This window comes from Callithrix jacchus, chromosome 16 (assembly GCF_049354715.1).
Source record: "Callithrix jacchus isolate 240 chromosome 16, calJac240_pri, whole genome shotgun sequence".
NCBI classification, from domain to species: domain Eukaryota; kingdom Metazoa; phylum Chordata; class Mammalia; order Primates; family Cebidae; genus Callithrix; species Callithrix jacchus.
In genome coordinates this window covers 43241419-43265565 of record NC_133517.1, presented here as the reverse complement: position 1 = coordinate 43265565, position 24147 = coordinate 43241419, and the positions used below count along the sequence as shown (strand labels likewise).

The following is a 24147-nucleotide window of genomic DNA, read 5'->3' as shown; positions in this document are numbered from 1 at the left end:
GGAACTGTAAAACTATAAACTGGATAATACTGAAAAATCATGGGGCAGCTTCACAGATTTGGTCACAGTACTTCAGCTACATTAACAACAATAACAATAAATAATAGTAACAATGAAAATGATCATAATTGTGACATATTGAAAACACAACTATATTATATCAATCTGGATATAAATCTATTTATAAAACCACTCATGTTTGCTTTCATTTTTTAAAAATTGTGTATACCTGCAAAAGGAAAACTTTTGGTTTATTCCATTATTAGGTTTTTATTAATGAATTTTTGTCCTAGAACAGGATATTGGAGTTAAGAATTTTTGAAAGAGAAACAGCTCTTAGTGATAGCAATATCCGAAATGTGACCCTAATAATAAGTGGTTGTAGAAGAATGAAGGTGAAAGCTGCAAACATCAAGGAGGTCAAAGAGGAAAATGAGGAGACAATTAGATAACATGACTCTGATTATTATGGACTTGCCTATGATGGTGACAAACATGACTGGAGAGAAAAACAATAAATGCATTATTAATTTTCCTATGATTGTGCTTGATGTACCATGATCAGGAGATCAGATCATGACAGTAGTAAGAAGGAGAGACAGAAGCCAAGAATTCCTTGGTGTTTAAATCAAATATGTCATTATTACTACTTTTTGATAATTATGTTATTAATTTATTCATTTATTCAAAACATTTAGTGAGAACAGTCTAAGAGTGGCTTACTTTTCTAATTTTACCTCTGCTTGAAAAATAGTACACATTTTTTAAGAAAATATACAAAAACTTTTCTTAGTAAAGTAGCAACTCCTTTGTAGTTTTCTACTCTTAACAGAGAGCCCCAGAAATTAATTTTACCCTTACTTTTTTCTAGTTACACTCAGCTCTTTTATAATTGCCCCTATTGCCATGTTTATAAGTATCATCTCTATACTTATATCTCATTTCAGACTTATGATCATTTGATTAATAAGTGTTAATATTTAAATGCTGAATAGTATTTAAGAGAATTTACACTATTAACATGTGCTAAACTATACTTCTGTTCATCAAAACACCTTGCTGCTATCTTACCCATATTAATAGATGGCAATTACAGTTTTAGAGTCATTGAAACTAAAAATGTGGACACTATTTTAATCTTACTTTTTTCCTCAAATGTACATCTGATCATTAGCAATTTCTTTTAGGCCAACCTTAAATCCATAGGTGCAATCTGACCTTTTTTTACCATCTCCCTTGTTCAAGCCAACACTTGCTACTTGTTCTTGTCTGGACTATTGCAGTAACCTCAACTGTTCTCTCTGCTTCTGAGTGTGACTGTCTACAGTCTGTTTTTACTAAAAGAGCAGAGCAATTCTATTAATACACAGGACAGAATATTTCATTCATCTTCTCAAAAACTTCTAATGGTTTGCTTTCTCAGCGGTGTAAACAAGTTTTCTTCCTATTCGTAACTAGCCATACATGCTCCCACCTCAGAAAAAGTCCATGTGTTACTTTCTTGTCTAGGACACTTTTCTCACTAACATTATTTGCTCCCTCTCTGCCTTCAGTGCTTAGTCAAATGCTAACTTGTCTTTACATCATACTCTAGGCTTATTATCTATACTGAAAACCCCTGCCTACACAGGGCCTAGCTCCATTCCTATCTTTTTTTTCTCTCTCTCTGAGCATTTATTATTATTTATTTATGTACAATATATTTATTCATTTGTAAAAATTTTATATGCTATACTTATTCAACTTTTGTAGCACATCTTACTAGAACAGCAGCTCAACTAGGGCAGGAGTTTCCTGTTTTGTTTTCTGCTGTAACCCTAACACTTAAAACAGAACCTATGCTCAATAAATATTTGCACAATGAATAAATATTATATATATATTTGCACCTATTTTATTAAATGAAATATCACACATACATTCTATGACATATAATCTCTTATTTCCTTGAGCAGTGGATTGTAGTTCTCCTTGAAAAAGTTCCTTTACATCCTTTGTTAGTTGTATTCCTAGCTATTTTATTCTCTTCATAGCAATGATGAATGGCAGTTTGCTCATGATTTGGCTCTCTGTTTGTTTCTTATTGGTGTATAGAAATGCTTGTGATTTCTGCACATTTATTTCGTATCCTGAGACTTTGCTGAAGTTGCTTATCAGTTCAGGGAGATTTTAGGCTGATACGGTGGGGTCTTCTAAATATACAATCATGTCGTCTGCAAATAGAGACAATTTGAGTTCTTTTCCTAATTGAATACGCTTTATTTCTTTTTCTTGCCTGATTGCTCTGGCTAGAATTTCCAATAATATATTGAATAGGAGTGGTGAGAGAGGGCATCCTCATCTAGTGCCAGATTTCAAAGGGAATGCTTCCAGATTTTGCCAGTTCAGTATGATCTTGGCTGTGTGTTTGTCTTAAATAGCTTTTATTATTTTGAGATATGTTCCATAGATCCCTAGTTTATTCAGGGTTTTTAGAATTAAAGAGCTGTTGAATTTTGTCAAAGGCCTTCTCTGCATCTATTGAGATAATCATGTGGTTTTTGTCTTTGGTTCTATTTATGTGATGGATTATGTTTATAGACTTGTGTATATTGAACCGGTCTTGAATCCCTGGGATGAAGCCTTTTTTATCATGATGGATAAGCTTTTTGATATGCTGTTGCAATAGGATTTCCAGTATTTTATTGAAGATTTTTGCATCTATGTTCATCATCGATATTGGCCTGAAGTTTTCTTTTTTAGCTGAGTCTTTGCAGGGTTTTGGTATCGGGATGATGTTGGTCTCATAAAATGATTTGGGAAGGATTTCCTCTTTTTGGATTCTTTGGAATAGTTTCAGAAGGAGTGGTACCAGCTCCTCTTTTTATGTCTGGTAGAATTCGGCTGTGAACCCATCTGGACCTGGGCTTTGTTTGGTTGGTAGGCTATTAATTGCTGCCTCAACTTTAGCCCTTGTTATTGGTCTCTTCAGGGTTTTGACTTCTTCCCTGTTTAGGCTTGGGAGGGTGCAGTGTCCAGGAATTTATTCATTTCTTCCAGGTTTATGTGCATATAGTTGTTTGTAGTAATCTCTGATGGTAGTTTGTATTTCTTTGGAATCGGTAGTGATATCCCTTCATCATTTTTTACTGCATCTATTTGATTCTTCTCTCTTTTCTTTTCTATTAATCTGGCTAGTGGTTTGTCTACTTTGTTGATGTTTTCAAAAATCCAGCTCCCAGATTTATTGATTTTTGAAGGGTTTTTTGTGTCTCTATCTCCTTTAGTTCTGCTCTGATCTTAGTTGTTTCTTGTCTTTTGCTAGATTTTGAGGGATTTTTTTTTTCTCGCTTCTCATGTGGGCATTTATTGCTATAAATTTCCCTCTTGACACTGCTTTAAATGTGTTCCAGAGATTCTGGTATGTTGTGTCTTTGTTCTCATTGGTTTCAAAGAACATCTTTATTTCTGCCTTCATTTCATTGTTATCCAGTCAATATTCAAGAGCCAGTTGTTCAGCTTCCATGTAGTTGTGCAGTTTTGAGTGAATTTCTTAATCCTGAGTTCTAATTTGATTGCACTGTGGTCTGAGAAATCGTTTGTTTTGTATTTGCTGAGGAGATATTCACTTCCAATTGCATGTTCAATTTTAGAGTAAGAGCAATGTGGTGCTAAGAATGTATATTCTGTGGATTTGGGATGTAGAGTTCTGTAGATGTGTATTAGGTCTGCTTGGTCCAGATCTGTGTTCAAGTCCTGGATATCCTTGTTGATTTTCTGTCTCAATATTCTGTCTAATATTGACAGTGGAGTGTTAAAGTCTCCCACTATTATTGTGTGGGAGAGTGGGGGATTTGCTGTGAGTCTGATGGGCTTCCCTTTGTGGGTGACCGGACCTTTCTCTCTGGCTGCCCTCAGCATTTTTCCCTTTGTTGCAACCCTGGCGAATCTGATAATAATGTGCCTTGGGGTTGCTCTTCCTGAGGAATATCTTTGGGGTGTTCTTTGTACTTTCTGTATTTGAATGTTGGATTGTCTTGCTAGGTTGGGGAAGTTCTCCTGGATAACGTCCTGAAACATGTTAGAGTGTTTGCCAGCTTGGGTTCATTCTCCTGGTCACCTTCAGGTACACCAGTCAAACGTAGATTAAGTCTTTTTACATAATCCTGTATCTCTTGGAGGCTTTGTTCATTTCTTTTCACTCTTTTTTTCTCTGTTCTTGCCTTCTCATTTTGTTTAATTGAGTTGATATTCAGTCTGTGATATCCTTTCTTCTGCTTGATCAATTCAGCTATTGAAACTAGTGTATGCTTTGTGAGGTTCTCGTGCTGTGTTTTTCAGCTCCATCAAGTCATTTATGTTCTTCTCTAAGCTGGTTATTCTATTTAGCATTTCATCTAACGTTTTCAAAGTTTTTAGTTTCTTCACATTGGGTTAGAACATGTTTCTTTAGCTCAGAGAAGTTTGTTATTGCCCACCTTCTGAAGCCTGTGTCTGTCAGTTCTTCAAACTCATTCTCCAACCTGTTTTGTTTCCTTGCTGGTGAGGAGTTGTGATCCCTTGGAGGAGGAGAGGCATTCTTGTATTTAATAATTTCATCTTTTTGTGATGGTTTTTTCCCATCTTTCTGGGTTTATTTACACTTGATCTTTGAATTTGGTGATTTAGGTTGAGGTCTCTCAGTGGACATCCTTTCTTTCAATGGTGAAGCTATTTCTTTTTGTTTTTTAGTTTTCCTTCTAAGAGTCAGGCCCCTCTTCTGTATCATGCTTTTGTTTTGTTTTGTTTTTTTGCTTATACAGGGGTTAGGGAGTGGCTTGAGGATGCAGTCTGTCCATTGTCTGCCTGCAGTGGCACTGCTGGCTGTCTTGGACTCAGCCTGGCTGCTGTGTAGGGTTTCTTTGGCTTTTGTTTACACAGGTGAGATTAGACAATCCTTCCAGTGGTGGTTGCCCTCCCTCCCACCAAACTTGATTGCCTTGGGTCGAGCTCCAACTGATGTGCTGGTTGCAATACTCTCAAGCAAGAGGGTTTCAGTTTGCTGGTCTTTGTGGGGGTGGGACCTGCCAAGCCATATCACCTGTCTCCCTGCTTTCAACTCCCCCTCTTTCTAGGGCATCCCTCAGGCGCTCTCAGTGCTAGCCAAAACCTCTGCCCCTTTCTGTGCTGACAACTCATGGTGCCAGGCCAGCCAAAGCTGTCTCTCAGATCTGCTCTGGCAACTCACGGTGCTTCTCAGCCCAATGACATTCTCCTAGATTGTGGGTTGCAAAGATTATGGGAGAAGCGTCGTATCTGACCCAGAGTGTCGAGGGGATAAAGTTCCAGTTGGTTGCACTTTCCAGGTGGGACACTACCTCACCCTGCCTTGGTTCGCCCTCCCTGGGCAACACCTACTGTTCAACTATTCCCATTGAAATAAACCTGGTACCTAGGTTGGAAATGGGGAGATCACTCGTCTTCTGCATCTCTCTCACTGGGAATTGTGCTTCAAAGCTGTTCTTATTCGGCCATCTTGGAAGAAGTCTTGATTCATTTTTTAATCCTTAAATAATACCATTAGATTTTCAGAGAAAAGTCTAAACTCCTTAGCACAGTTTCAATGTTCTATGCAATATCAGGTAAGCAAGACTGATCAACCTCAGTTTTGTCATACCTTTTATTTCTTCACACAATTTGCCCCTCACTACAGCTGATTTTGCCAATTTTCTGCTGGCATGCAGTCTTGCAGAGATGTGGAGATTTTCTGCATCTGCATTTCATGTAGTCAAAAAGCTCCTGAAAGAAGTAGCTTCCTAATGTCCAGATCAAAGCCAATTCAATTTGACAAGAGACAGTTTATTTTTAAATATTTCTGAGTATCCAAAGAAATGTTTTACATTTAGTATTTTAAAATATATACAGAATTTAAAACTATTTTTTCTAAAATTGATATCCCTTTCTTTTCGTTGTTGACCTAAAAATAAATGAATGAAATACATTAAGGTCAAAAATATGACTCTCATTTTTAAAAATATTACTTCATGTTGTTAATGGGCCTATAGATTTACACTCTTTCATAACAGAAAGAAATGTGAATGACAATTAAAGTCAGCCACTGAAAGGATTTTATAAAGAATAACTATTGCAACTGCCATAATTTGATGGTATTAGAAGACAGAGATAAAATATGGCTGATGAATGGCAGGGATAACTGGCAGCTCCAAGCCAGGCATTCTATCATGTCAGAGCCCAGCAGGAAACACACAACAAAATCAACAAATACTTTTACATGTAAAGTACTTTATCATTCAAATGCATCTCTCGAAGTACTTTACAAGACTGTACAATGACTGCAAGAAATAGCTAGTGACATCAAGCAAGCAACTGAAAGCTAAATGGAGGGAAAAGGTGATCCTTATGAATTTGATTGAAGAGAACAGAACATCTTTGGGCATGTTGATTTGGATGAAAAGATGATAAATAGTCAGGACATGAGGCCCTACTGAGGGATGTTTGTTCAATGATCATTTTTGTAGAACTATGCAAATAACACCAAGAGAGTCTTAGGTTTAGCAGATATAATTCACAGAAGAAATTTCAACATATTATTTTTTAAGGTCACAGACAAGGTATAAAGTTAATCAGTTAGAAATTTTTATGACCACTTTAAATTTATTCTGGAAGACAAAACTGGAGTATATGAGGATAGGAGAAACCAAATAGACAAAATGTTCTTGATGCCTTTATTTACATTGTAGTAATAAAAATCAAGGTGCTTAAGTATCTGTTAAAATAAGTTATCTCCTTATATAGTACTTAGTAATTGTGCATTTTATTGGTGGCAAAAATATGCTTCTGCTTTCATAGTTTTTTTGTATACTTCCTTTAGTGTAAGATTTCTCAGAATAACCATTATTGTCATTTTAAGGACTTTTGGAGTGAGTGGTGAGGGGCTCCAGCTTCTCTTGTCTCTTCCCAATAGATAGTTGTAACTCCCAAGTCATGATAGTTAAGCATGTCCCCAGATATTGCCAAATATCATGTTCATTGGTTAGTATGTTTTTCTTTCGGGGATCGGGAGAGACAAATAATCTTCTGTAGAGAACCAGTGCTATAGTAAGACAGAACATCTGTTTTTCTGAACTGGTTCTTCTGCCCTCCACCTGCAAGTTGCTGCTGACTATACTAAGTCTTTAATGTGGTCAATTCTATCATCACATTTAACTTATCACACTCTATTATAATAGCCAACTTCCTTGTGTGCTGACTCATCTGGACCTAAGGAGGACTGTGAAAGCAGAATTCTTGTCTCCATTGCTGATCATGGTTTCCCTGAAAGAAGCCCAGAGCTTGGCATATAGCACTTAATAAATATATGTCTATTGAATAAATTACCTTCTTTGATTCATATTATAAGTTCATGTACAAAAGCACAGAAAACAGCATGGACAAAAGAGTCTGCAAATTCAGGATATGTTTGTTTTATAGACAAATAGCTTAAGGCTCTGATAAGCAACACAGAGACTAAGAGGTAATGCATGGTTATGTAAAGGATGAGTCTAATGACTAAATTTATCATTTTTGGTTCCTAAGCATAAATGTCATATTATCCTCATGAGGCAAGAAAGTATTAACCCAGGCCTCCAAAATTAAATAATTTCAATAAAAATAGATTAGCCATACTCATGCTATTAGAGAATGTAGGAGTACACTGTTATGGATATATTAACCTGTTTTATAGAAACTCACATCATCACTGTGGGGCCGTTTAGATCATTTTATCAAGATTATAAAACATAGTCCAGAGGGAAGTATTGTAAGTTTAATGTAAGCTTGCAACTAAAAATTTATAGAACTATATGTCTTCTGTGAGTTCTTAATTTCTTTGGTTAGTTTGGGGAATAAGAAAAAAAAAGTGAATAAGCACACATTTTCTCTTATAAAACTGTAAAAATACAGCTACACAATAAAATGCCTTGTTTTGAAATTGTACTTCCCATACAAAAGTTTGCACCTATGAACTTAGTTTTCTATAGCCCTATTTTCCTTTTCTTGGTTGAATAAAATTGTAATGATAAAAAATGGAATTTTTCAGTCTTTTGATGATTAACTAAAAAAAGATACCTCTTGCACTATGTATACACTCATAGATTACCTTTCTCATCCTAGCTTAGCTTTAAGCAAGTGGTTTTATCCAATTTAATTTTCTTTTCCTTTTTCAGTTTTTTTTTAGGGGGGATATGTGGCTAACCACAGCATTTAAACAATATTTGTTGCCCTATAATATTTGTGGGCTATATCTTTTTTTTTTTTTTTGAGATGGAGTTTCGCTTTTATTCTCCAGGTTGGAGTTCAATGGCATAATCTCGGCTCACCGCAACCTCCGCCTCCCTGGTTCAAGTGATTCTCCTATCTCAGCCTCCCATGTAGCTGGGACTACAGGTGCCCACCACCACACCTGCCTAACTTTTTGAATTTTTGGGAGAGACGGGGTTTCTCCATGTTAGCCAGGCTGGTCTGGAACTCCCAACCTCAGGTGATCCACCTGCTTCGGCCTCCCAAAGTACTGGGTGTGGGTCATATCTTAATATTTTCATTTCTCTTACATTTAAAGTTTCCAGAAACAATTGAAAAACTGTCATAGGATGGCTAAAATAACCAAACACAATTTTTTTAAAAAAAATTGTTTGTTATTCAATAATTCACTGATTTGTGTCTTTTAACTCTCATTGAGTTACAGTTATGTCCAACAATCCTTTTCATATCTTATACCATTTCATAAGTAAGAATATTTTAGATGGTTGTTTTCCCACTTACTAAAAAAAATGTTGTGTGTGTGTGCATTTCCTTCAATAAATAATTTGTGAACACTTACAGTGTTATGTTGTCTGAATGAGATATATTAAATACAGTTTTGTTCCCTTAGACCACTACTATTAGTTTAATCAAATAATAAAAAGTATAAATGTAGCAACTTATTTGTTTACTACATTTATACTTTTTATTATTTGATTAAACTAATAGATAATACATCAATAATAAAAATATAAATGTAGCAACTTAAATACATTTAATACTTTTGTTAAATATCCAAATGTGCTAAATAGTTCTCTTAACATTTGATGTATGCTAACAAACCTGGCACATGTTATAGCCAATGCAGTATTACCTTTATCATGCATTAATAAACTAGACTTATTTATAATGATCATCCATCAGTTTAGCCTGAAAGTCTTAGCCAATTTTGGTCTATAATCGATCACTGTAACTTCTTAAGAGCAGCAAATAAATGCCAGTAGCTGGCCTTGCATCTACAGCTAATATATTATCTAACACTCCTACCACCATACAGGTCTATAAAGAATGAAGTGAGGTTAGGAATTCCTAATCATGTAGAAAATGTAATGTCTATTTATTTATTTACATGTTTTTTTCAAAGTATATTATGTATGCAAAACAGATATGGTAATATTACATAGTTAAAGTGACTAGAATACATGAATAAATCATATGTAGAAGCAAACTAATCTCATTAGAAAAAAATTGTAGGAGCTGTGAAAGAACTTTATGAAATGATAAAAAAAAATGTTGGAAGCATAAAGGAGGGAGTATCTAATGTCATAGAAAAGTCAGGAAAGACTTCACAGAGGTAGTAATACCAGAGGCAAACAACAACAAGAAAAAAGGTGGGAATTTACTAGGTGGAAAGAAAAAGAAGCTTGAAGGCACACTGCGAATAAAATTGTGGGCATGTGAGAGTTCATGGCTAATCTGATGCAGAAAAGCAAAAGTTCTACAGGAACGATTATAAAATATAAAGCCTGGCCGAGTGCGGTGGCTCACACATGTAATCCCAGCACTTTGGGAGGCTGAGGTGGGCAGATCATGAGATCAAGAGTTTGTGACCAGCCTGGCCAGCCTAGTAAAACCTCGTCTCTACTGAAAATTATAAGAAATTAGCTGAGTGTGGCGGCGGGTGCCTGTAATCCCAGCTACTTGGGAGCCTGAGGCAGGAGGATCACTTGGACCTGGGAGGCAAAGGTTTCAGTGAGCCAAGACCATACCACTGTACTCCAGCCAGGGCAACAGTAGGAGACTTGTGTCTCAAAGGAAACAAAACAAAACAAAGCAAACAAACAAAAAGACATAAAGCCCTATACTTTGTTGGGTCAATACTATGAAAGGTCTTATGAGTTTGGCTCTTTCAACAATGGAAAATTGTGCAAAGCTTCAGACAAAGGAAGTAATATGATCAGATTAGGTTAGGAACTACGACTTGAAATTATCAGTAGTTTCAAGTGGGAATCAACTGAGTTGGAGAAGAAATTCAGAAAAAGCAACAATTAGTAGGTAAAGTGAACATGTCTTGCTTGCCCACAGTGCATTCCCTGTTGCCTCACCTTCCTAATTACCCTCTCTCCACTGAGAAACCATCTCTCCTCTACTAGCACACACAGGAAATCTGATGGGTTTCTTCCTTGTCTGACTCTACCATAGCTAATTAGTGTAAGCTCAACTTCCTTTGAACATCAATGTTTCAGTGAAGGGCTGGGTTTCAGACCTAAGCAATAAATTCATGCCAATTTCATATCCTCAGTGATTGCTTCATCATGGTCCAATACAATAAAGCTCAGGACTTTTCCTCAGTTATTCTGTGAAGCAGGCATTTCCCATTCCTCTCACTCCCGATGTGAAAGAGGAAGCTTTTAACTTTAGATAAATGTAATCCTTCAGCCAGAATATAAATCCTGCACCTGGATGAGCTCAGGACCATAAGAAGCATAGAGAAATAAACTCAAGGACCACATCAACCTTTATCCAGATTTACTCTTTCACTACCTTTTCATTTTGTAAATGAAGAATTCTCCTTTATTATTTAAGTTGAAATTGAGTTAGCTGCAAATAATAGCCACAAAGCTGACTTATTGCAGTTATTGAAGCCACTTCAGTACAGATCATGAGTTCATGGACAAGATAGACCTATAATTCAAAAGTTTATCTGGAGATTTAAAATATTTGCACCAGCTTTCTGCATGTGTAATAATAAAATCTTTAGTTTATAAGTGAATGCAGATATAAATATTATCTTAGCTTAAATATCTTTAATCAAACCGAATTTTGGTGTATGTACTGAAGAAAAAAAACAGTACTTCACAGAACATTCTTAAAGTGATGTGATTCCATTGGAATGCCTATAAATATTGATGTGACACATGGCACATATATACATCAGACATCAATTAAAAGCCCAAGGAAGCCATGAAACTGTGTGTTGTCTCCATATAACTTGGATCTAACATATTAAAGTCAGTGATCTTGGGTATGCATAGAGTTATTCTTTTTATACAAATTTAACTCCCAAGTAGAATTTTCCTGCTGAGGTTTATAAGAAGACCTCAACAGTTATCAATTTTAGTTCACAAGTATTTATGGATAACCCACTATGGACTGAGTTCTAACTACAGAATAATTTGAAGGGCATATTGGTCCATCGAAAATTATCATGGCTATAAATGACTAACAGATATAATAAGATCAAAATGTCTCAGAAAAGATATATAGCTAAAAAATCCTCTCACTTCCTTCCCTTGAATTCAAACTCGGAGATGCCACAGATGGAAAATATGGTTCTATAGATCCCATAATCAAAGTTAGAAAAGCTGAAAAAACCTTGGGAAGCAAGAAAGCACCTGAATCCTGCTACAGTATAAATAGGGAATCCTAAGAGAGTCTTCGCTGGGGATATAAATAAGACATGCATTTGGGAAAAGAGCTTTGTTAGATTCATCCTGGATAGTTCAGTTGTCTCTTCTACATATGAAAATAAAAGGGCAAGAGTGGTATGGTAGGGTACCTTTAGGTTAGCGCTGGGGCCAGAATCAAAATTAAGTTCACGAAGGCCTGTTCATCCTTCATCATTTTCTCCTCCTTTACTTCTTCTCAGGCCTAGTCTAGGGAATTACAAGAGAGTGTGACAACTATTGGAGAAGTACAAAAACAGCAGCAGGATTAATGAGTAGATTCCTGAGAACAGCCCTGAGGAATGGCATGAACTAGAAGCAGCTGACTCCAGGTAACGACAATCGTGGCTTTTCACACCAAAATGATCTCTGCTAGCACAATCAAAAGGTTTAAAAGGGACCAGAGAACTTCCTATGAAGGGAAAGTAAAAATCATGCCAAGCAATATGAAGCGCTGGTGAGAAGTTGGGAAAATGAGAAAACTCATGCATTCCTGGTAGCATTGTGAACTAATGGAACTATTTTGCAGAAGAATCTGGAAGTAATTGGTGAAATTAAGGATATGTATACCCCATGGAATAACATCTTACTCATGGATTAGTTTTCAAACAGCTTAACATACAGGTATTGATTTTACTATGTTTTTTCTTTCTTTCTTTTTTTTTTTTTTTTGTTGAGATGGAGTTTCACTCTTGTTGCACAGGTTGGAGTGCAATGGTGTGATCTCGGCTCACTGCCACAGAATAAATGAGTTTAAGTGATTCTCCTGCTTCAGCCTCCTGAAAAGCTGGAATTACAGGCACCTACCACCATGCCCAGCTAATTTTTCCGTTTTTATTAGAGATGGGGTTTCATTCATTATGTTGGCCAGGCTGGTCTCGAACTCCTGACCTCAGGTGATCAACTGCCTCAGCCTCCCAAAGTGCTGGGATTACAGACTTGAGGCACCTCACCTGGCCTTTACTGTATGTTTTCTAAGCAGCAGATAATTAGAAGTAAGCTGGGAGTCCATCACTAGGGAAATGAAGAAATAATGCACACATAAATGTATGTATAGACACAGATAGTAATATACACACATATAGTATCTATCTGTCCATTTATATAGTACAAAGTAACATCTAGAATTATATATGGGTCTAACTGATGTATCTTAAAAAATTACTTGCAAAGAACAAAGTAAATTCAAGAGATGTATAGCACAATACCATTTATAAAAATTAAAAACATGCAAATATTTTACTGTGTATTTTAAAGTAATATAGTGAAGTTTAATTGGCAAGATTTACATTATTTTTAATAAAATGAATGCTATGAATCAAAAAAAGAATAAAAGTTGAAACAGATGGGTAATGGTGAAAATAATAAAATACCAAGTGTCAAATATAATCACACCAATTGTATATACATAATCCCAAAGATTAAACTAAAATGAATACCAAAACTAAAGCTAAAGCTAAAGTAAAGCCCAAGAGCTGAAGAGTTCAGGAAAAAAAGAATAATTAACTCAATCCATAGGCTTAGAGAACGATTTAATATTCTTTTCAATAACTAGAAAAAGTCTGTATGGCTTTAATAAACAACACAAATACTATGTGTTAAGAGAAGGGATCACAGAGACTAAGATCAACTGGAATTAGCAAAATGTCTAGTGTGTGCAATACTACAGTGCCTTTCTGATGCTTACTGTTGAATATCTGGAGTTAGCACAGACTGCATAGGTTTAAGCACAGAGTTCTCTTGACCCTGTGGTCCACCCGCCTTGGCCTCCCAAAGTGCTGGGATTACAGGCGTGAGCCACTGAAACTCCGTCTCAAAAAAAAAAAAAACAGAGTTCTCAACGTAACTGTTTCACAACACCCACAAGTTCAGGGTTCCCCAGGCCATTAACACTTTTCACAAACTGGCTACAAATTCAAGGATTTCATGACCCCATGAGGTTTGATAATTCACTGAAATGATGGACAGAACTCAGGAAAGCACTGTACTTACAATTATAATGGTAATATAAAGGATACAAAGCAGGACCAGCCAAATGAAGAGATGCATGAGACACACAGGGCAAGGTCTGAGAGGGTCACAGACATGGAGCATCCATGACCTTTACCCCTAGAATCAGGACATATCACCCTTCAGACCAATATTGTGTTCATCAACTAGTAATCTTACCCAACCCTCAGTGTCCAGAGTTTTATTAGGGTTTCATTACATAGGCATGATTAATTGAATCATTAGTCATATCATTGAAATCACCAGCCCCACTTTCTTCCCCAAAGGTCAAGAGGTTGTACTAACATAATTTGGCTTAAATCATCAACCACTTAATCATAGGGTTTATCTTTCTGTTGTCGCCAGCCCCTATTCCAAGTCATTTTATTGGCACAAACTCAGGGATGCTGCAAGGGCCTACCTTGACTATCAAAGTCACTTGTATCATTCTAAGGTTTTAAAGGGGTCTCTTTTGAAACCAGGAATAAAACAAAATGGATTCTTGATATGACAGTGAAATAGTAGGGGAGCACGAAGGGATGAGGCAGGAAATGGTCTCTGTGCTATGTGCTCATTTTGTTTCACAATATTTAAAAATGCAACATCCTGGCCAGGAGCAGTGGCTTATGCCTGTAATTCCAGCCCGTAGGGAGGCTGATGTGGGCAGATCAGGAGGTCAATAGTTCAAAACCAGCCTGACCAATATGGTGAAACCCCATCTCTACTAAAAAAATACAAAAATTAGCCCAGCATGGTGGTGCCTGTCTGTAATCCCAGCTATTCAGGAGTCTGAGGCAGGAGAATTGCTTGAACCTGGGAGGCGGAGGTTGCAGTGAGCCAAGATTGTGCCACTGAACTCCAGTCGGGGTGTCAAAGTGAGATTCTGTCTCAAAAGAAAAGGGCAACATCCTTGTATAGCAAGTTCAGATGGTTGAAATTATGCTGTAGATAATAGGCAACTGATAGTAGTTTCTAAGCAGAAGAGTCATGTGATTAATACATGTCTTTAGGCAGATGTTGGGTAGGAGTCTGGAAGTTAGATTACATCTTCAAGTTAGTAGAACATCATCAGAATTAAAGTGAGATTTTAAAAAGGCACTGTCTAGGGTCATCAAAAGAAGAGGCTAAATAACAGAGACATTTATGATATAGAATTAGAGATTCAGGAGGATGCAATGCTTTAAGAATTCTTCTGAGCTTTCTAGCTTGGGAACAGTTTGATCTCACATCAATGGGTAGGTTTGTGCTGAAAAGAATTTATGCACAGGTCTGAGAAATATATTTATTTTATATGTATTTGGAAAGAGATAAATGTGCTGCACTACTGATTTTAAAATAGATGTTTGGGATTAACCTGACAAAAAGAGTTATACATTTGCCATAGAAAGAGACTCATACATGAGAGTACATATGACCATAAGTTTCATTTCCTATCTGTATGATCAGCACACTGCTGAAGGAATCCTCTTGTTCTGACAGTTTTAAATTCTATTTCCATCTTCTGTAGAGCGACAGGCTTTATGCGTTAAAGAAAATCATGGGCCAAATATAAGCAATCAATGGAAGCATGATATGATCATTTTTTGAGCAGGACTAACATTATTTTTAGTTGTTTATAGACCAGAAAGTGTTCCATAGGAAAGATAATGGTGTTGCCGCTTCATAGAATTTTTTGAACAATAGCAGCAACACTGCCTTACAGAAGTAAAAATAGAAATTCTTCCTCTACTGAGAGAACAATCTAGGATTGGAATTGTTTTTGAGGAAACATTTGAGCCCTGTTTTCTGTTTCAAAATTGTTAAGAACACAAATAACACCTTTAGCATATAACAGCTGGGAACCTCCATGCTGAGAATGAATGCATTATGCAGCTTCGAGAGTGTAAATACATGTTTATCAGAGATCAATCCACAAATTGAGAATGTGCCAAGTGCCAGACAGCTGGCAAGAGCCCTGGGACAAAGGTTAAGATTTCCTTTAGGAATAAACTGATAGAAAACTGGTGGTGATGGTGGGTTTACCTGGCGTTATATGCTTAAAAATATGTTGGTATGCTTGCACTCTTACCAGCTAATTACACAAATGTAAATGCAAATGAAATCAATGCTCTGTGCCTATTTCATTTCACAATATCTAAACTTTATGTAAGTAAAATACAAGAGAGTATATAAGAATAGCATTTTAAGTCAAAAATTAATAATTTAAAAAAATCATTTATGTAGAAAAGGTCTTTACACCACACAACATATTTTTAGATGTCTTTTGTGAGGCTTTGTTTGTTCCTGAGATTTAAGCTACATTGTAAGAAACAACAATTCTCACTCAGAGGCTTCAATTCAAGTTTTCCCTCTGGAGATGCTTTTCAGGATACAGGCAACAAGATAAAATCTAATGCTTTCCTGCTTTATGTCTTCCCATCTTTTAATTTTGAGCCTTGATAATACTGTGCTCCTGTATTGATTATCCATTCTCTTTAAACATTCTTTTCCAGGATTTTAAACAACACATTGCAGCAATGTAGAAAAAAAATGAAATTTTCAATACCAGTTCAATGATAGGTACAATAGTGTTAAACCCACTAGATGTCATTTTTTATTATTTGTATTAGGTTCGGGAGCACTCTCCATTACCACTATCTAAGCAAATTTTTATGTTAACCAAAATAGACACAAATAAAGGACAATAAATTCCCCCTGCCCCACCATGGTCTATCCCTGCATTCTACAAGTCTTATTTACTTATTTAGTTGTTCATTTTGAACAAAGTTCATACACATTAATAATTTTAGACCTACTTTGCTATATCTTATAAGTATTTTTATATACTTAGAATCTGATATTTGTTCATTAGTCATCACTTAACTTGTACATTAAAAATTAAGGAAAACTACATAAATCACAGGTCATAGTCTTTCTGTGTAGAACCGAAAGTTGAATATAATTAGTTCTATTGTTTTTGGACATTACCATTCGATTTCAATGTTTATTCCACTTCTGTGCTTTATTTTTTTATTTAAATTTCCTGAAATTACCTAAGTGCCATGCACATTAGCATATAGTCTTTTTTAATGCTTTATTCACTTTATGAAATACTCTTTCCATCCAGCAGAAAATCTATTATGATCTAGATCAAACATCCACTGTTTGCTGTGGGTTTCAACCTTCCCTAAATTCTAATTTCTAACAAGTAAAGTTATATATGACATTATAAGAAGGAAAAGGAGCAAACATATTCGTATCTACTCAATACCTGGCTGTTTGGTACATATTCTTCTTCTTGTAATATACTGGAGGTTACCAAGGTTTAATGCAGTTAGCTAACTTCTCTATGTGACATAGACAAGATGTTGTATGTCTAAATGCAAATTAATACGAAGCAAAATAAGCTTATGCTCCTCATTTCTAAAATAAGATAATTTTAACTTATGTCACTAACTTGTAGTTTACTAATTAAGCCTCCTTTTTATGTCTTCTGCTGGTTAAATGGTTATCCCACAAGTTTAACTCACTCTCTTTTCTCTCTAAATCTTACAACTGAAAAGGTAAGCTGATTTGGTACTTTCTTAGAGCATGGCAGGAGAGATTTCCAATAAGATCCTGTTTAGATCACCTTGGACACAGCAGATAAAAGTATAAAAGGATTTCGGTTTGGAATGAAGTCTTTTGTGGAAATATAGCAAAGGTGTAAAAAGAACTTAGCTTTACAGCAATATACTCCACTCTCAAGGTTACTGGAGTTTCCTGCATTTCTATTTTGTATTGCTTGGAAGAAAAATATCCTTAGTAACAACATATAATGTTGATTTTTTTGTCAGTGTACCTTGTCTTTCTATCTCCCTCAAAAAATATTTAGAAGAAAAATTGTTGACAAGACAGCATTTGTGAATTTCTGCCTCAGTTGGCCGAATGTCATCTAAAAGTCATTGAACACCATCCTCATTTTCAGTAGGCCTAATTATTAATACAAAAAGGCACCCAACCCAAATTTTGTGTTATACTCCCTGTCATGTTGTTGTGGTCTTATTGATCTTAACATTCCCAGAATATAACATAGTAACTGACAGATAAATGCATGAATAAATGCAATTGAAATTGAACTCAAATAAACCTTATGTCAAAATTAATACATTTTGAAGCTATCATTTCTTAAGTATATAAAGGAAGTATGTCTAACATAATGCAGTGTTCTTTATCATGAAGACAATCTTGTTTCCTTCAGGAAGGAGTGCTTAAATATTCTTTCCACTAGTAGTGAGGATGAACTGTACCTTACATATCATTCCCTTGTTCTGCTTGTGGCCAGTTGCAATTATTCATGAAACATATGAATAAAATAGGGTATGCATGTAAAGCCAGGAAACAGAATGGCTGTCTTTGTATGACGCTTGCTGTCTTATATGGGGAATAAACCCCTGACCTTGTCCTCATTAACACCAAGCTCTAATGAGCTGAGATAATGGGCCCAGATTGTACACCAGCAGGTATCAAATCTAATTTAATTTGGCCATTCATTCCTATTTTGTAGAACTGATTTTTTTGAGTGTGATATTTAAGTATACATACTTTCTAAGATTTCTAAAACAGTGTAAATTTATTGGGCCTGTAAAGTGAACATCATTTTTTTAATCCCTTCAAACTTATTTACATCAAGTAGGCTACCAAATTACTGCCATAAATAGTATCGCCACAGATATAGTGCCACTACATACTTTATGGTAAGCTGATAAGGTGCCAACAGATACCAAAAAAAGAGAAAGAAAGAAAGAAAAAGTTTTCTAACAATATATGAGGCAAGCAGAAATTTTGGTTTTGATAATGTAATTAACTTGAGAAGACAAAACACAATATTTAGTTACTTTCGTCTTTTTCAGCAGCTCTCAGGCAGCATAAAACTCTAAAACTATTTGGTACAAATTATTACCTTGTTCACTGAAGCAATTTATTATGTGAGTGTATACACACACAAAAACGCATGCAGGCTCACACATGCTTATATATAGATAGTCCAAGAGTACTAAACTATAGTAGCTTTCGGGTAAAACATGGAATATGGGCTGTGGCTTGTGTTTCTACATTTTATGGATATATACGCCATGCTCATTTGTTTATCTATTGTCTATTGTTGATTTAATGCTATAAAGGCAGAATCCATCCTTGCAATAGGAACCTAATATTTAAAATATTTAAGAGGGACAAAGTTTAAAATAGTTACTATAAGGCCATTTACAAAAAAAAAAAAAAAAGCTTGCTGAATGCTCACCTGGTTAATCAAATTTAATTGACTGAAAATTTCAGTTTTAACAGGCTGGCTTATTTATTCCTATAATGAGAAATCAGTGGAAATGTAGTTCCAAGACTCAGCACCAGTTTCACTTCCCAGATTGGTAATCATTCCATTTCTTTCAGCCTGAATTTCTTTATCAATAAATATGTAACATTCAGTTAGGTATTATCTGAAATATAGTCTTCACTCTAACTTTAGGTTTTAGTTCTTTAGAATTGTAAAGGAAAATGCTGAAATTGTTCTAGAGTTTACTGATTTCCCCAAACTGTCATTGTCTCTCTGACCATCAGATTTTCACAATCTAGAGGGAGGGTTTGGGAATCATCACCAACATCAAACAGATGGAACAGATCTAGGAACCCAAGTGCGGCATCTCTAAAGTATGTTTTGCGGACTAGAGGAGCAACTTGGATGTCCTATACTGAATCAGGCATAATGGAAGTGTATGACATAATACTAAGTTTTGCAAACTCAAGTCACTGTTATTATTAACTTTATTTTTTAAAAATTTAATGTTTTTTAGTGATGTCCATGGATGGTTCATCTTATCTTCATTGCCTCTAGACTGTCCCAGCTGCTGCTTATTCTCCATGATAGAGATACAGCTTTCCTTCTACTAATTTCTTTGTTATAAAACTGTAATATATCCTTCCTCATTATACATAACAGCCGGCATCTAATGATGCAAGGGTATGGAAGTTGGCCTCATCTCACCTAGATAGAAGCCATTTTAAGGCCAGTTATGGGCTCTTACTCTAACTGACACTAAAATAGAAACTAGATGTTTTCCTTATTTATTTCTTATATTTCTTCTTAACAGTAGAATGATATATAAAATAGCTGAGATGAGGGTGTAGGAATGCAAGAGTGAATGAAAAAGATTTAGAAATATCATCTAATTGTCTTTGTTTTACCCATTAAAAGAGTTCTCATGGGAATCTGAATCCCCCATTAGCCTACATATGACTTTTACTACTCGAATGAACCTAGAATATTAACCACATTTTAACTATTGTTTGATAATTCAGACACTGCAATTCATTTTGCGCCATCATCATCTTATGTACTTTTTCATTTGGTGAGGATGAAAACCATACAAAGGTCTTGTCTTTGCCTAGATGTCCTCTTTTTTTCTAACCCTGTCCAAAATCATTAAAATTTATCTTTGCCTAAGCAAAGATTAATGAGATTTAGCTCTGCAGAGATTCCAGGAGACCAAGTTAGGCATTCAAAATTGAGGGTACTATTTCCATCTATTAGAGATACAACTGTGGAGTATACCTAGCATCCAATTGTGTGTATCAGTCATGAATCAGCACTGTAAGTGTGGTGGCAGGACAATATGAACACTCTTTAAAAAATCTTTAAACAGAAGAAATAAAGCATTATGGGTAAAGTTTAAGCATATTTTATACAGTTTATGCCTTTCAGTACCTTAAATTTCTGGTTGATTGTGATTAAAGAATTTAAAGGGCAACCAAAGGGTCTGCCATAACATTAAATACATCCTAGAACATATAATTATGACAGCATGCTAATATCTTTGCTCAAAAAATTTATTTTGACACCACATTTATAGGTGAAGAAATTAAAATAAAAATGTTTCATTGAATGAGTAAAAATTAATTTATTTGACTATTTGCTATTATGAATCCATCAAGAAAATGAGTTGATTTATTTTTTAGTCATGACTAGAGTAAGCCTTAGAAAGGTGAAAAAGAACTCTAAATCAGCCAGAAGCTTGACTTACTAGAATTTTCAGAAAAAAATTATAATAAATGTATAAAATTGGCACATATGTTGCAGCCTAGACTGAGGCTGTAAGCAATAATAATGAAGTATAGGTAATAAGGAGAAACACCAGCATAAAGTCTGTCAAAGCAGCTTTTTGAGAAAAATGATAAAAAGATAAGATTTGGAATTCTAACGTGGTAACAAAGCCATCAGGTAAGAGATTGGAGTAGGAATAGACCAACTTCAGGAGATGACCCATGAGCCACATAAACTTCAAAGGTAAGGTATTGAAGTAAAGCCAAAGATCAGGAGGGAAAATGGAAACAAAATGAAAACTAAAATTCAATACAAAAAGTTTCACCTTTTATAAAGAAAGAGTTCAGTTAAATATTTAATGATTAATTTCATACTTATATTATTTAGGCTTGCAATAAGTTTTAAGAAAGTTCATACAAAGTACATGCCAGATATCAGCCACAAGCTAGTAGGGAGCTTGAATATTAACAAAAGTTGTATATTTTATTTTTAGTTGCAAACAAAGAAAATGTATTGAATCATACTCAAAAGTATGAAATAGTTAACAGACTCCAGAAAAAATCTGAGCTACCAGAATGCAGGATGGACAGTGATAACAGAGTTCTCTGACTGAGGTGCCAAAGACACATGAATGGTTTCTTCAGTGTGCCACCATTAAAATTACTTAGATTGATACTTTTTCATTCTTATGTAATGTGAGATTTAAATTCTCTAAATGAAACTTTATATTGGTCTACTCTAGGTCTTATTCCTATTTTATGACTAACAGGTTCACTGCAATTTCATAAAATAAAATAAAAAAAAAAGTGCAGTATCTTAAGGGAAGGTAAGAATGATATTATGAAAAGAAGGAAAGAACTGAAGGTTGCTAGCAGAAGAAATACAAAAGATAAAGTAATGTTATATTAAGATAACTTTACAATATAATCAGAATTTTCTCCAGCACTTAAACTGTAATGCAACCTCAGAGCATACCCAGAAGATCTGAAGAAGAAAAGCAGCACATTTCTGTACAATCCTATCTGAACGAGCAAATTCATAGCTTAGATTTGTCAGAGAGGAGAAGATTAATTACAGAGACAACAGAAAACAGTTTCAAATTCCAGTTATGAAACTATCATAATAAATTTTTTTTCTGGTATGCTATGGCCACAGTCATTAAAAATCTATAATGCTTGTTTTCCTCTCCATTATATCCTATCTTTAACATTCCAAAAGAGCTCTCCTGCTTTTGAATGTAGCATTCTTCATAAGGTACAATTTTTGAGACATTTCTAGCTGAGAAAATTTTATGGAAAGCCACAGGAAGTAACATGATGCCATGAAAAGGCACTGAATAAGGAGGCATGGAGAGTAAGCTGTCTCTCTATCTTGTACATAAATCCTATATGCATGAAATTGAAGACCCCTTATAGAGCCATCTATCCATTCTGGAATGCACAGAAACCTGGCAACGTATTTTGGTTTACCAATTTTTGGCCCTAGAAACCATTTCCCATTGTTCTCACTCTAGTGTTTCTAGATTGAGTGAAGGTAATTATCAAAATATATTAAAAATTCTCCTAAATTATAAAGCCTGTTGTGATGTGAGTGTATACATAGGTGTGTGCAGACAGGGTATGTTTGGGAAATGAGAAAAATTAGTGATTTAATTCTCTAGTAATATCAGCTATATTTTATAACAAATTTATATGTATTAATATGGAAGATTAGATGTTCCAATAGGGATGCATAACTCTTCGTTTTAGCTTGGTTGATTTTTCTAGCAAATTTCAGTTAGAAATGCTTCATTACATATATAGTTTATTTAATATTAGAGCAAATATTTGTATACTTAATTATATCCATTATTTAATAGAAAATTATTTTTCTTGCCTTTACAAATATAAGCTGCTTTACTGTCACTTTGCATCTTATTACTTAGAGCCTTTTAATACACACATTTTCTTATTTCAGTGAATACTAAAAGATACAAATTAACAAAGGCTGCTTAATTTTCCCTGGTTTGCTCTTATTTATACAAGCTAACTCCATGATCCCTTAATACTCTGAGTCACATGTAGGGAAAGATTATTAAGCTGATGTTACTGATATTTTACATATTAGAATAATCTCTAGAGCCAAGAGAAACTAAACTGTTACCATAATTAAGTTCTTAATTTCAAGTTCAAATATTTTACTACTCAATAGTTTAACTCCTGCTTATTAAGTAGGTAGCACATATGGAGGAAATAAACTTCTAGGTTTATTTTAGAGAACCCTCCATTCTAGGGCTCTCCAAAATTCTACTTGCCTTTTCTACTTTGATAATCATAATATTATAATTAGGTAGGAATGATTATCCTTATGTTGTTATAACTGGGGTGGCTAAATAATTAGCAATTTTATACCATTTATAAATATGATAAAATAATTATTAAGAGTTCTAGAAATAAGACACATCTCTGAAATGACAAAGACATATGCATACACACACACAAATGTATGCTCATAAAGTACTGTCTACTATGTACATGTTTACTCTGCAGTTTGATACCAATTTCCTAACTGCTACAATCAGTTGTTTATTTGAAGAACGAACGTCGTGTTCAAGGCTGAATCTCTTTAAGATTATGACAACTCTAATTTATGAGTTCTATCATATTCTGGACTAAACTGTCTGCTCTGACTTCTCTGTGGTTATTGGCTTTTTTTTTAAGTACTTGATATGAAATGCTGTCTTTTTTACTGTATTTTATATTTACCTGTAAAACAAACTTTATTATTTATGATGCTGAAGCTTTCTGACTCTGTAACCTGTTTTCAAGTAATTTCTGGCACTGAACTATTTTTAGCATGGTAAGGATTTTAAACTGTGTTTAAAATAAGAATCAGAATGTGTTGCAGATCCAGACAAAAAGCAAATCATTTTAGCAACTGGAGGAGGCTACAATGATCCATTGATCTAATAATCATTGATCTAATAATCAATTAGAATTGGGGATATTTACATAAATTCATGTTTAGCTTAATATAGTTACAGGTGGTTACTTATAAAAGTGTGTGTGTGTATGTGTGTGTGTGTGTGTGTGTATTTACATGAGTTAGTATAAATACATACATATTTTTGCTCAGTCAGTTTAGAGATGCTAAAAGAAACAATGCTTCAATAGCAACAACATATTAGGCACAAATTTGTTGCTTTCTATGCCATTCTCCCATAAAAGAAACTAAAGATCCTTGAATAAAAGTTTTTCTAGTAAATGAAAGATTATGAAACATTTCTTTTTCTTTTCGAGACAGAGTCTCACTCTATTGCCCAGACTGGAGTGCCCTGGCATGATCTCAGCTCACTGCAACCTCCGCCTGCCAGGTTCAAGTGATTCTCCTGCCTCAGCCTCCCTAGTAGCTGGGACTACAAGC

The 24147-nt window shown here is 34.9% G+C and overlaps 1 long non-coding RNA gene across 4 annotated transcripts in view; it reads right to left on the bottom strand.

Moving 5' to 3' along the window:
* The window catches only part of LOC103788537 (uncharacterized), a 586955-nt gene that overhangs the window by 366510 nt on the left and 196298 nt on the right, over window positions 1-24147 (bottom strand). The gene's annotated exons all lie outside the window — the stretch shown is intronic.